Source organism: Mesocricetus auratus, unplaced genomic scaffold (assembly GCF_017639785.1).
Source record: "Mesocricetus auratus isolate SY011 unplaced genomic scaffold, BCM_Maur_2.0 Super-Scaffold_100033, whole genome shotgun sequence".
Lineage (NCBI taxonomy): Eukaryota > Metazoa > Chordata > Mammalia > Rodentia > Cricetidae > Mesocricetus > Mesocricetus auratus.
The window spans coordinates 5,301,911-5,315,689 of NW_024429213.1; the positions used below are offsets into that span (position 1 = coordinate 5,301,911).

Consider the following 13,779-nt stretch of genomic DNA (forward strand, 5'->3'; position numbering starts at 1 on the left):
ACAACACAGGTATTTAAAAAAATCTAATGACTCAGTTTGATGAAAAATGCTAGTGGGCCTTATGGGTCCACATAATCCAGCTGTAATTCCAGCTAATTTGGAGCCTGAGACAGGAGGATGTGAAGTTTGAAGTCTGCCTGGGAAAATTAGCAAGATTCTGTCTTGAGCTAAAATTAATTTTGACTGAATCATTGCAAATTCAGTTGACATTAAGGAACACATTTCTCTTTAAAACTTTTACAAAATGATAAGGACACAGCTCAGGCATAGAGTTTTGCCTAGCATGTTCAGAATCCTGGGTTCAGTATCCAACACCACACACATAAAAATTTATTACTAACCATCATCTGAACTATTTGAAAGATGTCCTTAATAGATTTACTCTTTAAAAAAATAGCATCTGTCAAATGCCATGAATCACACTACAATAAAGAAATCTTCCCTTTCTTTTTTAGCATTACCTACATCAAATAAAATCACCAAAAACATGGGGGACTTTTTAACACAAGAAAGAAGTAAATTGAAATGAATTTCACTCACTCACTCACTCACTCACTCACTCACTCACTCACTCACTCACTCATTATGAATCAAGCCTAAGGCATTATATATACTGTCGAAGTGTTCTACCATGGCCTACATTCCTAGTCATAAGCAAGATGCCTTTAGTGGCATATCAATATTTGGTCAGGTGTAATGAGCATTCTTCCTGCCAGCCTGGTCCCCAAATAACACACAGAGATTCTAAGAGACTCTATTAGTTACAATGCTGTCGGCCAGTGTCCGGGGCTTCTCATTGGCTAGTTCTGTCTTAAGTATTAACCCATAACACACACACACACACACACACACACACACACACACACACACACACACACACACACACACACACACATATATATATATATATATATATATATATATATATATATGGACTTATCTTCCTGGGATCACATGGCGATTCTCTCCCTATACTACATTTCTCAGAATCCTCCTCGACTCCTAGCCCCACCTATATTGCTTCTCTATTGGCCAACAGTGCTTTATTTATCAACCAATAAGACCAGCATATACACAGAAGGACTTCCCCCATCAGCCAAGCTTTTCTAACTCCGTATGACTCATCTTATACTTTTGGATTATACCGACACAGGGTGCCATGTAGACCAAACTGACCTGAAACTCAATATGTAGTTGAGGATGAGCCCTTCCACCCCAACTGTTGAGACTACAGGTTCATACCACCATACTTGGTCACATCATCTTACAGTTTTTTCAGAATTCCATTTCCTTTGTTCTTTTGACTTCAATTAAAAAATAAATATAAAAGGTTTACTTCAATCTGGGAAGCAATTAATAATGCATTCTGGGATTGTAACAAATTTTAGACTTGTGACATACGGCTGTGCATTTTGCTAAAGGAATTTATAGAAAGAGATATTAGTTTCACAATTTATGGCTGTAGATTTACTGCTTTATGGTCAGTCAGGTAACAGCCTGTGCAAAATTTTCACAGCAAATAAGATTTGAAGCCTTTTGAATATGCTTCTAGGATGTGATTTATAATATATGGTAGGATATGACCTAAAAAATAAAAACTCAGGAATAGGATGTTTAAACCTTGAGAAAAACTAGACTCTCTTCCTCTTCTGTCATTTTAATCACAAAACTTCTATTAACACAAAATGAAGTTAAAATAAGCTCCAAGCAACCTTGAAGTAGATTAAATTCTAACACAAAAAGGCCTGCAAGTTGTGGGATGTACCCACAGGAATGGGACAGTGCCACCAACCTGGCCTTGGGGCTGGATCATGGGGAGGAAATGCAATGTCTATGTCTCCAGCTATTTCTAACCTCATTTGACAGAGCCACCTCTCATGTTCTTTCATGGTCACCCTAGAATGAACGGCCCCTTTCTACTGTCCCTAATGCTTTAAGACATCTACCTTGGTGTGGGTTTCACTCATGTTCAAAGAAACTTGTTCCAAAATCTCCTTAAAAATAAAATAAATGCTCTCCTATTGGATTCTGCCTTTTATGATTTTATGAGTCAGTCTTTATATTTGCAGTGGTGGGATGGAACTTGGGGCCTTACACATGGCAGACAAGTGTTCTGTCACTGGGACATACCTCCAGCCCGTTTATGGGTGATTTATGTACCAGAAGTAGAATCATGTGGCTCGTATAGAAACTAATCATTAGAAACATTCTCTTTTTGTTTGCATGTTTAGGGAAGAAAAACTAGATGAGTCCATATGTTTTCCTAACTTGAGTATGGCTACTCAAGGACAAGGTCTATCAGGTTTGTAACTTTTATTGAGCCCACATGACCCCAACTGTGCTGAGCGTTTTTCCAGAGACATACAATAGAAAGAAAAACGTGGTTCATTGAGAAGATTAACAGCTCTGTTTATGCAGTGTTTCATGAGAAAGGAGTGCATTTTCTCCCTTGCATCACTATAAATTACCATCACATCACAAAAATAAGCAAATGTTAATGTAGTTGGGCATAGAGATTTTCCCCTGTTGCATAATCTAGAAAATGCAAAACCCTGGAATATAAGGTTGTTGCAGGCAAGTCAAAGGAATTTTCCAGACTCCCTTAGGGAACTGAGCATACCCCCTCAAATGACAGGATGAAGACTGTTTTATTAGAACCAGGGTCTGTGCTCATGGGCCCTGGAGCTGTTTGGCTGCCTTGCTGATCCATATCGCCATGTTTACTTCTCCCAGCCTGGAATGTGTCTATAAGCCAAGATGCACCCACAGCTTTTCATTGTCTGGAAGGGCTTCTGTGAAGCCTCACACGCTCATTTTAACTGAGGAAGCAGGATGTTAGAAGCATGGTGTACTGAACTGAAGTTGTTTTTCTTCCCCTGATTCGTTTATATTAGCCTCCAGAACATCCCTTCTTCCTTACTGCTATCCTGGAAGAGAGCCTTGCTTAAAGCTCTTTTCTTCTATCCAAGCAGTGCCATATCTTGCCAGGTCTTTGCAGATGCAGCTGGTCAAGCTTTCAGTTTCTCCCAGAGCAGCTTATGGAAGTCATGGCCTTCCTGGGAGCCCAGAACCCTCAAAACCAAGATGCCTCAACAGGCATCAAGAAGACATACATTGTTAGTTTTCTTTCTCACCCATATTTACTCAGGATCTTCCTAGGCAGGCCATTTAAATATTCTGTCCTACATTCCCTACACTGTCACAAAGTGATAATAATCATATCTCAGGGAGAAAAAATCTTTTGTGATCCTAAGATGAAATCAATCACTGTAAGTTCGAAGCCATAAAAGGTCTCCAGGAATACAATAATTATATACTCAGTGAATAGTCTCAGTAAAAACACTCCCACGTGAATGTGGAGGGAGACATGAATTGATCTATACCACTGTGGAAAGTTTTAACATGTTCTTCTTAGTTCATAATTGTCACTGAGGTTAATGAGAATAACTTATTCTCCCAAGCATATTGTTGCTATAGAACACGGGATGATGCGTTCCTCAGAAAGAAACACTTAAAAGTAGATTTACCATATGATCCCACAACCCTACTTCCAGGCATATAATCAAAAGTATTAAACACTTATCCTTAAACAGGTGCCTGTACATTTATTATTTACATTCACACAACTGTGGAAGCAACCCAAATATCCACTTACGTTATTCAGCCTTTCAAAAGAGAAGGAAAATTCAACACACACACTGCTGGATGGATGAATCCTGACGACATTGTCCTAAGAGAAATAAGCTAGTCATAAAGGGATAACGTCTGAAGAATTGTACCCACACAAGGTCCTCAAAGTACTCAGACTCAGAAGCAGGACATCGCTGTGGGAGGAGGGATAGGCTGGGCTGTTCTCATATAATGGAAATGGAAATTGAGTTTTGCATGGTGCAAAGGGTTCTGGAGATTGGTTGCTCAATGATGTGAAAAAAGGCAGTGTCACTGAGTTGGACATGGCCGCACGGTTAACATGGTGAGTTTGCATTGTACGTATTTCAACACAATGAATTTTTTTTCAACATTAAAACAAAAAGAAATAAGTGGAAAATGCCAGCGGTGGAAGAGCTCTGGGATTTCTATGGGTCACAGCGCGCATTAAGCAGACTGTCCACACAGTGCCGTGCATTGTTCTTTCTCTGGTCTCAGGGCAATATCCTGAGCAGTAAAGGCAGTTTTGGCTGACTCCAGGGAATTTGTACCTTGGCCACAGAAGGTGTTTTTGACAAGACGGGCAGGCTAGCTTCATCTCTGAAATTCCTGAACATTCTTAAATGCCCATCCCTTGTCTTACTTAATACAGGGCTAGCCTTTTCCCGTGGTGAATGAAAAAAGCAATTCCTCACTTTTAGGGCTGAAACGATCAACAGTTGCCTCTGCTCACTTGCTTGCCAGCTGCACAAAGGTTTCAGGCTCTGCTGGAAGTCTCAACAGTTCCAGAGAGGGCAGAAAATGTTCACAGCTTCAGCAGGGGAAGGCCCCCAAACAGATGGCTCCCTACTCACATGGTTGCTGTAGCGAACTCCTGATTTTCCTTCAGAGAGAAAAGATGAAAGTGCCACATTATGGGATTCCTTGAAAATTCTCAGAAAAAGCAGAAGGTAGTATTTAGTATTCTCTTTCTGGACATTTTCTGTTTGTTCTCCCCAAGAGAACCAATTATGGGGTTAGCTAGAGGGTCCTTAGCATCTTCCTCAAAAAGACATAAAAATATTCTACTAACTTCCCCTGGGAACTAAAGGATTTTCAACTAGGCTAAACTCTGGGAGCCTGTGGGGGTGAAGCTGGGCAGTTCTGATTTCTTCCATTACCACCTTTCTGGGCCTGGGAGATGACTGTGTGACCCAAACACCAAATAAAACCTTTCCCATGGTTCTTTTAAACACAATCAAGGCAGGCAGACTAGAACTTTCTGGAATGCTATGTATAATTCTAAGGAAAAGCAAAAGGAAATAATCACAGATAGTGGCACAAGGTTCACAGGACTGTCTTTTGACCTAGGACTTGGCATCATGCTTCCTTAACTTTTAGCTTGTATGCCTTGCCATGAACCGTGTTGAGATTGGTGTCCTTAAGCTCCATTAGGCAAGATCTTGCCTGACTCTTCTTATTTCTGTGCTTCTCACACTGTCACAGAGCCTGCCTCCTGGAGTTGTGACTAACTTTAGATAGTTTGGAATTCTATAAGGGCATTTTCTCTGAAGCAAACAAGCCCTATGGGGTCTTCTGTTGGGGAACAGACAGCAGCCTCCATTCAAGTTTCTACTTCCTCCATTGACTATGAACTCTTCTGCAGTGAATGACTTGCTTGGTTGTAATTAACAGTTAGCCCCGACACCTAGGGCTTTTAAAGATAGCTTAAACTTTGTATAATAATGGCCTTACATACCAAATTCCCCTACCAACCTGCACTTTAGGTTTCAAGTCTGGTCAAAGAAAAGTTCATTCCCTAAGCAACAGCCATTAAAAATGACACCCAAGATTCCGTATCTCTTGAAGACATTCTTACCAGTCAATAATACGTCTTTATTCTATATAGTATGTCTTTTTACAACATCTATGTATTTGTAACTGTAAAGGGTTTATTCCTAGACTAGGAGGAGTTTTAAAATCAAATTTAAAAGCTACCAGCTATGAAATGGTCGGACTGAGTTTGGAGTTAGAAAGGGCAGATCCCCTTTCAGCAGTCTGGCTCTTTACATGAATAGCATTCATGGTGGCTTTGTGTGGAGGCCTTGTGTTGATTGCCATCCAAGTCTGGAAAAGTTCTGAAATACATTGTCTTCAGCAATGCACATAAGCTTTGTGTCTAGGATTAACACACTGATTTTCAGCAATTATACATCTTGTTATGCCCCATTATATTTACCCTAAAAACATTTTGAAGAGAATATCTTACAAAAGCAGAGGGGTGGTCTGGAGAGATGACTCAGCAGATAAAGCACTTGCTGTGCAAGTCTGATAAACTGGATTTAGAGCTCCAGAACCCACATACAAGTCATGATTCCACTGTATCTCTTCTGGGAGATGAGGAGATAAATACAGAATTTCCAAAAGCCACTTAGCCTGTAGCATGCAGCTGTGAACACACACACACACACACACACACACACACACACACACAGAGAGAGAGAGAGAGAGAGAGAGAGAGAGAGAGAGACAGAGAGAGGTTCTTTCTTTGTAGATAAACTCAGAAAGGCTGACCCTCACATTTGCATTTTGGTGTGCCTAGGTGGCTTTGAGGCATTTCCTTACAGCTAAAAATGACAGCAAGTGACAAAGCAAGTTCATGATATAAGCTACTTAGTCACATAAATGAAGAATTTTATGTTTAAAAACAAGCTGTGGCCTATGGTCTCATCGAAACAACATTGTTGAGCTATAATTTCAGCTTTTTGTCATGATGACAAATGCTTAATATCTGAAAGATTTATTTTGTTTCTTGGATTCAAAGGTTTTGGCATGTGCTTGGTTGGTTCCATTCCTTTAGTGGGAGACAAAGGTGAACATCATGGAGGTGGACTCACATGTGGCAGGGGCTACCTACTTCACGGTGGCCAGAAAGTGAAAAGAGAAAAGGCGGGGGAGGGCACACGCTGTACCTTTCTAGGGCACACTCCAGTGATCTACTTCAATAACATCATACTAGGAATTCATCAAGAGTAGACTCTGTTGATTAGGTCCAAGGCCTCAAAAGCCCACTGTCTAAAAGCCGGCAAGCGATGGCAAACACGCCCCCTCTACATGAGTCCGTGAAGTCATTTCATATTCAAATCATAACAGGCAATCAGATTTCTAGGTTAGTCCACGTCTATCTCCCATAACATTGTTTAGAGTTATAATAGTTTTAGTGGACTTTTAAAAGAAGATTTCTTTTCACTTGTGAAGATGGGGGTGGGGTGTGCATTTAAGTGCAGCTGCCCTAGGAGGCCAGCAGCATCCGATCCCCCTGGAGCTGGAGTTTCAGACCTTTGTAAGTCACCTGTGTGCTAGGAATGGAACGTGGGCCTTCTGCAAGAGCAGTATGCACTCTTAATTGCTGAGCCATCTCTTCCTCTCCTTTTGGTGGAAATCATGCACTTAGTTGGAAACAAAGCTTTTGCAGAACAAGTAATTAAGGAAACACTTTAAATGACATGTTTTGTTTTCAAAAGCCTGAGAATACCAGGGTTGGGGGAGCAGCACACTTGGAAGCGTCCTGTAAAGGTAACTGGTGATTGGAGGCCTTCCAGGTTTGTTTAGAGGACTCTAGAGGTTAATTAGAGTGCTTTTCTAGTTTGTGTTAGCTCACCCTCTGTCTCCCTGGGGCCAGTGGCAACTGCTGTGAAGAAGGTATTTTGGAGGGAGAGAAAAGCAGGAGGATGGGGAATAAACCAAGATGCAGTGATGTCCCAGAACGAGATCAGCAAAGAGAAACAAAGAGGAGGTGCAAAATGGCTGGAGATGAAGTGATCCAAAATGCACATATCAATCTCTGAAAGAGTACCCTCGGGTCAACCATTTTACCTCCAGTCACCGGAGTTACTCACCAGAGCAGTTGCTGGGGCGGTCAGGCAACAGGACAGGTAAGAAATAACTAACTCGCTGTTCATACATACATGTCATTCTTGAAAGATGTGTTTATGGATTGGAAGATCCTTTTTTCTGAGTAAATAAGTAACTTGATAAAAAGAGAAAAGCAAAGTATCAGTACTGGTGACTATTAAATGCTAAGAGCTGAATACATAGCAAAAGGCTGAACACTTTCTTCTCCTTCTTGTACAAAACCCATTGGTTCCCTGATAATGATTCTTCTCATTGTGCAAAGGAACAAATTCATTGACTTGTAATCAAAGTGATAAAATAAATTCAACACATTTCAAGCTGCAACAGTGTTTTTGTGACTCCATCAACTGCTTAGATGTGTTTCTCACTGGAGGCAGCTTGTGGGTGGTGATTCAAGGTGTGTCTGTGATTTTCGTTCTCTTCCTCATTGCTTCAGTCAGCAAATGCATTGTGCTTATTAACTCCTGTTTTGTACTAGACATAATATAAAATAACAGACGACCCACAAAGGACCCACCCACTCTTTGCTCTCATGAAGTTCCTAGAAAACTAAGAAAACTCTGAAAACAGAATGGTGATTGGGCTGTATGTTAGTCTGTTTTATGTTGCCAATAAATCATTTCTACAGACTAGATGAGTTAGGAAAAAAAGGGGTTCCTTTTTTTTGGTTCCTGGATATGGAGGTCCAAGGTCACTTTACCCATGCCATTCTTGCTTCCAGAGTCCCAATATGACACAGGGTTCTACATGGTAAGACACAGATAACTTTACTGTGTATATGCATGCACGTGTACTTGTTCTCTAGGCTTGCTCTTATAATACCACTAGGATTTAATCATGAGGCTCTACCCTGATGACCCCATCTAATCCTAATCACTTTCCAAGGCTCCACCTCTGGATACTGCAATTGCATTAAGTTTCTACCCTCTTAATATCTCACAGCAGTGATTAAATTTCAATATGTGATCCCCGGAAGTTATACTCAGGCCATACCAAGGCCTGAGGAAGTGGGATACCCAGAGCTGTAAGAGGGAAACCTTCCTAGCTTTGATTTGGTAGCTAAGGAACACTGTATACTGATATAAAGGATGAGCAAAGTACAACTGGATGAAGGGAGCATTTGACATACAGCAGGTAGTGTAGGCAAAACACAAAAGAAAAACAGAAATTCATTTTTGATCACTCAGAGGTATGACCCATTCAAGTGGAATCACTAAGGAAATGCCGCACTCGGTTGTGTACTCCAGTTTTCCTTTTCTTCCAAATTCTGTGTTCAGTGAGGTCAAGTTGGTAGCTATAGGTTGACCATGGTGGGAAGAGAATCCCCACTACAAAAATTGACAGCTGCCTGAAATCAGTCTTTGTGTTTTCTGAAGAGCTAATCGCTAAATATTTACCAACATACCAATGGACACCGATCCAAGACACCACACTAACACAACTATAGATCTGTGATGTGGCTTTAATTCTTCTTACTTCCTTTTGATGTTCTGTATCACCCACCGGCAGCTGCTCTTAAGCTGGAAGTGGGATGGAGACAAGCAGCAGGGTACCACTGCCAGCATTTCATCTCCCTGGGCTCCTTCGACTGTGAATCCTGCCATCTTCACACGTGCCAACATCCTGTGAGTTTTCCCACATCGGCCGTTTTTCAAGTCAAAGCTATGTTAAAAAATAAACTGGCACTGTTTTCCTCAGACTTTAATGCTCATTAACACACACCTAGACTCTCACAGCTTCAGTTTCACACCTGTGGTTCAATTTACATGAATAACTAAATCTTCGCTTATGCCTGCTTGAGGCTATTCAGAAGAAACTAGCATGCCTCTTCCAGAAGCAGATTCACCCCAGGCAAATATCAGAAACCAGCTTAAAATACTACCAGAGATGGGTTGGGAGTGTCACTCAACAGTGGAGGATTTGCTGAGCATGTTGGAAATTTCGAGGTGTCATCCCTGGCATAACAAACAGATTGATTTATCAGAAATAAACCACAGTCTAACTTGTCGTGGTGAGCCAGTTTCCATGGCAAAGGTCATAAGCTTTGGTCATACAGGAAATAAGAAATAGACAGGGATGCACTAGGTTTAACATATGACACTTCCTCATTTTCAGTCATTTGAACTCCCTTAGATCCCTCAATCCTTATTGATCTCACACAGATTCATACTCAGAACATACTGGGTCAGTTTTCTTCTGGCCTGTGGTTGGTGTCTGTCTAGGTCGCTTTAAGGAGAGTCAGACAAGAAAGAGAAAGCTCTATTCACATGGTGGGTGGAGCAAGTTGGAAGCATTCTGGCTCTATCTGATAGGTAGATGAGAGAACTTGACCTAATCACAGCATGTTGGGAGTTTAGTTAGTTTTCACATTCAATTCAAATTAGCACTTACAATTTTTATCCATATGCTTTTTTTCAGCAAGAAGAGGGGGTTTTGGAAGAACTACATGAATCCATAATCTATTTTTCCCCTGTAGATTTTGCTGGGGTGTCTGTGGTGCACAGATTCTGAAACCACTTCACAAAAGGAATTGACATGTATAAAGTCCTTCTAAAAGCCACCAGGAATGACAACAGGAAATAGAGAGAGGTGGATGGAGACCCCTTTCTCTAAATTGACTCTTTTTATTCCTAATTAAATTTGCTGGGACTGGGGGTGTAGCTGAATGGTAGTTTATGTTCAGCATGTGTGAGTCTCTGGCTTCCATTCCCAGTATTGTGGAGAGAAAAAAAAAGGTCTGGAACCAACAAGCCACTATCAAAGCTAATAGAGTTCGTGCTAATATTAGTAAACAGTAGGATGCTCTTTTCAAAATAAAATATTTAAAAGTTTACATAAACTTTTAAAAATGTCAATTACTCCATTTCCCTGCCTCTGCATACATTCTTGTTTTCATTTTCATTTTGAAGTAATTTATAAAGGCATGAACTCAAGCTAAGTCCCACACCTCGTGACTTTCTGACCATATTGCAATGAGCATTCCATTGAACCTCACCGTGCCTACAGTTTCTTATTTGTAGAGTCAAAGGAATGATAACTTTCACCCAGAATTACTTTACACACTTAGAAAGATAAAGCATGTACACATATACAACCACATCTATGACTACAGAGCTTAAGTCTTGTCTCCTGTGTATAGCCTTAAAGCTCAATTTGTAGCATGAAAAAATTGTAGAGTCATAACAGAAGGCTATATATACATGGTTAGGAAATGAGGAGGGTAGTGGGTGGTGAGTCTTCATAATAGATAGTGAAACTCATATTTCTGCTGTGATATATATTGGGGGGATGTGGCCATTTTACTAGAGATTTATTTTGAAACATCTCTTTTGAAAATATTTTGCGTTTTTAAACAGCTCCTTCGTTTCTTTGTAAAGAGTGAGAAATAACATAGCAAAAGTATTATTCTCTCAGTTACCTCAAGTTTTCTATCTTATGACTATGTCTATTGCAAATGAAAAGCCCAGAATGAGAAAAAAAACAAGTGTCCAGCAATTTGAACTTGTCTTTTTTTTTTTTCCTTTATCCACCCATGGCTGGACTTGATTGTATCATTTGATAACAATAGATATTATAAGTCATACCCTCCTAGACTAGATTGGCTTATGACTTGCAGGATAGAGTCTAGTTTATTCCTCACATTGCATACATGTTTTTAAACTATAATTATCGATGTTTCCAAGTGGGAAATATTATCAGTACAATGTAGTTCTCTAATCATCAGGCAACTGACTCTCACCATGTACTCTTTATCAAATAACATATATATATATATATTACTAATTAAATTTATTTATTTTACATCCCGACCTCAGTATCCCCTCCCTGCTCTCCTTCTAGTCCCTTCCCCCACCATCACTCTGCCCCCTATCAAATAAAATTTAAAGTGACTTGAGAAGTGAAGGCCAGACTAGCAAAGGTTCCAGCATCTTTTATTGTGTCAGCTTTCTCCACCTTCTATCAGTTGATGATGCCTGTCCACTTAGACACTTGAGAAGTCTCTCATGAGGTTAATCAGACTGCTGCTTCATGGGTATCATGTCCTACTGCACTGCTCAAGGCTCCAAAAGCCTCTAGGCTCCTCCACCTGCCTGCTGTTGCTGACCCAGCAGTGTTCAGTGTTCAGTCATCCGTATCCTGTATCTCTATAAATGCTGCTTCATTTCACACTTCTGGGCATTCCATCTCAGAGACAGGTACATTGTCTTTATCCCTTGAAACACATAGAAGTGACGAAGTGGCTATTTTATTCTTTTACCTCCTTCCATTTTTTTTTTTTTTTGCTTTTGGATAGAAGGATCCCAACTCAGAAAGCGGCTCTTGGCTTTGAGTAAGTGAGAAGATAGTAACCACTGTATGTGTCTTTATTAATAAACTGGAAGATAAAAAAGACTCTTCTCAGAATTGGGGACAGGCAGAAATAATGGAACCAGCAAGGTTGGCAGTGCATCCCAGGGGACTAAGGTGATGAGGCAGCCATCACTTTCCTCCACATTGCTTTAAAGGTGTTGAGGTAAGACACTGGTACTAGAACCCAGAGAGTTGTGCCCATAACCAGGAGAGAAGGGCTTACCTGTGGCTTTAGGAAGGTAGAGTAGGTAGGTGTGGGGTATGCTTCCTGCTTCTGTCCTACAACTCTTTCACCTCTTGCTCGGGCTTCACATTGTCCAACCCAACCAAAATCTTGACATGGGGCGAACCCAAGCGCTAAGCTCCCTGGAGTTCTGCTTAGGGACACAGAGAAAGAAGGAGAAAGAGGAATCCAGAAGAGCAAACTGAGAAACCAGCAGAAAATATGTTAAACAGCGGTTCTCAACCTTCCTAACGCTTCTACCCTTTAATAAAGTTCTTCATGTTGTCACCCCCAACTACAAAATTATTTTTGTTGTTGCTTCAAAATTGCCATTTTGCTACTATTGTGAATCATAATATAAGTATTTTTGTAGATAGAGGTTGGCCAATGGGCTTGTGACCCACAGGTTGAAAACTGCTAAATGGAGATAGGAGGAGAGCTCAGCATTGGAGGGTTCTGAGTCAGTTCCCAGCACTATGAAAATACTAAATAGCTGCAAATACTGCACATGAAAACTGAGGGAAGTAAAGACTGGGTCAAGGAAGGAATGAATTGAAGGATGGGGGATCCTTTTTTACGCTGCTTCCTAGAGAGCAATCCTAGGAGTTGAATTTAATGATCCCCTATTTTCATTATACTTCTATAAAAATGATTTTTTCTCTAAATGAACTCACATTTGATTCACAATTTTGAAACAAGACATCTAGTACTGGTCAAAATGATACACCGTAAGACTATCCATCCATCCACCCACCCACCCATCCATCAGACACCTGCAACCGGTGAGCACTCTCAATGTAGACTGACAACTCCTCAGTCCTGTTTTGTTGCTGCAGAGGGAAGGCAGCTCTCCTCTATCATAAGTAAGTCATTCCAGGGCCTAGCACATGTAGTTTAGTGGGAGAGCAGTTGGCCTTGCCCAACAACTATGAGGCCCTGAGTTCTAGCCTCAATACCACCACCAAAAATAAACAAGTCATTCTAAATGTAGTGTAAAAACAATAATTAATTTCTTATGGCTTACTGAGTTGGCAGGCCCTACTAGGCCATTTTCCCTGTATTGACATGCATATGGCTGCATTCTGCTGGGAGCTTGTTGGCCAGGAACATCCAGCTTTGTCTCTCTTCCTCTATGGTATAGTTTCTTTGTTTTTAAAAATTCATTACTACTACTACTACTAGTAGTACTATTAGTGTGTGTGTGTGTACACTTGAACACACATGTCCACAGTGGATGTGCAGGCACCATAGAACACATCTGGAAGTCAGAAGACAACTTGTGGGAACCCTTTCACCATTTAGATTCTGGACATCTAGCTCAGATTCTTGGACTTGGTGTCAAGTATCTTTACTGGTTGGGCCATCTCACTATCCAAGGTATAGCTTCTTAAACTGTGAGTTGTAAGCCTACCTAGGGTAGTATAACTGAATGCGGGGATCATGAAAAATTTGGCATCACTAAAAACGTTTCTGAACATACAAAAACCAAAATAATCAAATGTCTAATGAATGTGTGTTTCTAGAAGCACTTGCCCATGCTGCATCACTACACTATACCCTTGCTTCTGAACAGACAGCCTGCACACTTGCACTGCCCATACCTTCATGTCCCACAACATCAGTGAATGCTTCCTGAAACAACTCAACTCAGATCTGAGACTACT

At 40.7% G+C, this 13,779-nt stretch overlaps 1 long non-coding RNA gene across 2 annotated transcripts; it reads left to right on the plus strand.

Annotated features, from left to right (window-relative positions):
* The first annotated feature begins 7,376 nt into the window (after positions 1-7,376).
* LOC121135262 lies at positions 7,377-10,375 on the plus strand. 2 transcript variants are annotated; one of them, XR_005872453.1, is made up of 3 exons: positions 7,377-7,562; positions 9,052-9,167; positions 9,961-10,375. It is a non-coding gene; the product is annotated as an uncharacterized LOC121135262 (long non-coding RNA). The 2 variants fall into 2 exon arrangements; XR_005872452.1 differs by lacking the exon at positions 9,961-10,375 and having other exon boundaries at positions 9,052-9,239.
* The last annotated feature ends 3,404 nt before the right edge of the window (positions 10,376-13,779 follow it).